The sequence below is a fragment of the Penaeus chinensis genome, chromosome 4 (genome assembly GCF_019202785.1).
Source record: "Penaeus chinensis breed Huanghai No. 1 chromosome 4, ASM1920278v2, whole genome shotgun sequence".
In the NCBI taxonomy this organism is placed as follows: Eukaryota; Metazoa; Arthropoda; class Malacostraca; order Decapoda; family Penaeidae; genus Penaeus; species Penaeus chinensis.
The window spans coordinates 34,477,941-34,480,440 of NC_061822.1; positions in this window are offsets into that span (position 1 = coordinate 34,477,941).

A 2,500-nucleotide genomic window follows, 5' to 3' on the forward strand; every position below is an offset into this window, starting at 1 on the left:
CGTAATATGATGCGCGCGCTCAGCATATTCTTGCGTGTGTGTTCGTGTGTGTGTGTGCGTGTGTGGGTGTATCATGCTGTAATGTTTATGTTCTCAATTATCAATCCACTTTATATCAAGATGAATTGACTTCAAGTTTGCACTGCCATGAAATATCATTTGATGTTAAAAGATCCCCGTGTAACATCAAAATAATGTAAGATGGATGGACAGATGAAACATGGATTTCATTTTTTCTAATTTTCTTCTGCCCTAATAATCAGTGAATATATAAAAGCTTCTTATCAAATACCTGTCTTGTCAACCAGCTTATGTCAATTTATTTCTTCACTGCCTTTCTAAAGTACACTTTTGTTATGTTCTGGTAATGTTTTATGGTCATAGGTGTCATATCTGTTCTTCTCTGTGCATTAACTAGTGTTCATATTTCACCAGTTCACGTCTCCAGCAATATACTTCACTAAAGACACTGCTCTCATATTCATCGCATTTGTAAAATTTTCACACTTCATATTTGACAAGAGCAATGTCATTTGATCGTCTGCATTATTCTCCCCATACCATAACTCATTCTTACTTACGATGTGTTTCTTAAATAAAGAAATGCCATTGGTCGTTGTAACCCATTTCTCTTGCAATTTTATATTTACTCCAAATGGTGTTTGTAACACTCGACAATATTCTCTTTTTTTGTGATATGAAGTATGAATTCTGAATGTGTCAAACTTCACCACGATATATTCAAATGCATTTAACATTACGAATCTCTTTCCGTTGCTTTCATCTCTTTTATGAACGCTTTTCTCATAAACAGAGAACGACTGATTTTTTTCTCTTCTCTATTTCCACACCTTTTCTGGCGCTTTCCTTTACTACGATTATTACCTGTTTGTTTCATGCTAATTGCAAGCAAACCATGATAACTGATTCTTTGATATTTCTCTCTCCTGGTCCTATTGCGGTAGTCCATACATAAAAAAAAAATTCCTTTTGAAATAATGCTAATGTTGTTGTTTTTTTTATTATTATTATTATTATCGTCTGTGGTTCCATAATAACAATAGTCGTAAAATTATTGTCAATTTATGGCATCTTAGATTAATCGAATCCAACAGTTTTTGTTGCATTTTATTTTCTTCATCTTTGCTATATCTTACTTTGCGTATTACCTTATAAATATTTATGGATACCATTCTAACCTTAAAACCAGTCTCTCGTCACTGGCTAACATCTATGGCTGCAAATATCACCACACCAAGCTACGCCCTTCATTATCAATACAGGAACCTCTTGTTATCCTATAATATCCCACCTCTATACCTTCCACACATGTATTATATGTACATGATAATATATCACTAATCTTCTCTAACAAAGAATTATATTTGGATGCCAGTGGCCGCAACGCCTGCATTTTTGAGATCTTTCTTTTTCCCTCCTACATATTTGTTCTATCTCAGCCAGCCCAAGTCAGTGCCGGTCCCAAGCCCGGATGAATAGAGAGGGTTGGCGTCAGGAAGGGCATCCGGCCATAAAAAAAATATATATATATCTTGATCATAGCGACCTCATATAAGAACGAGACAAAGCAAAATAATATTTTTCCTTGTTAGGATTGTTTCCTGCTGTTTATTAGTGTTCTATTTCCATTTTCATTCCTTGATTAATTTCCGCGAACCTCATGCTCACAAACCACTTTTTTTCCCTTTTTCTTCTGTTTCTTCTTTTTCTTCTGTTTTTTTTTTTTTTTTTCTTCTTCCTCTGCTTTTTCGTCTTTCTCCTTCTTTCTTCTTCTTCACTTTCTCTTTCTTCTTCTTCTTCTATAGTTTCTTTTTTTTCCTCTTCTTCTTTCTTCTTTTCTTCTTGTTCTTCTTCTTCTCTTTCTTCTTTTTCTTCTTTATCTTCTCCTTCTTCTTCTTCTTCTTCTTCTCCTTCTCTTCTTCTTCTTCTTCTCCTTCTTCTCCTTCATTAGGATGATAATTTTGGTGTTGATATTCCGATGAAATTCTTAATCGAGATATTGATATACTTTTTACTTTACATTATTGTTGTCATCATTATTAATTAGAATATCATTGCTACCGTTTTATTTTTATACTACTACTCCTACTGTTGTTGCTATCATTGTTATTATTATTAATGATACTATTATTCTTGTTATTATCATCACTGTCATACTTTGCTACTACTCTTCGTACTAATATTATTATTATAATCTTATTAATACCATTATCAACATCACTTTTTTTCCATAGAAAATGATTGGAGAATATTTCTTTTTTTTCTCTGTCTCTCTAAAAGAAGCTGCATTCGGGAAAATTCAGAAGAAAAAGAAGGAGGAGGAGGAGGAAGAGGAAGAGGAGAAGGAAAAGAAGGCGAAGAAGAAGACGAGGAAAAAGAAAAAGAAGAAGAAGAGGAGGAGGAAGAGGAGGAGGAGGAGGAGGAGGAGGAGGAGGAAGAAGAAGAAGAAACGGCAGAAGAAAAAAGAAAAGGAAAAAGA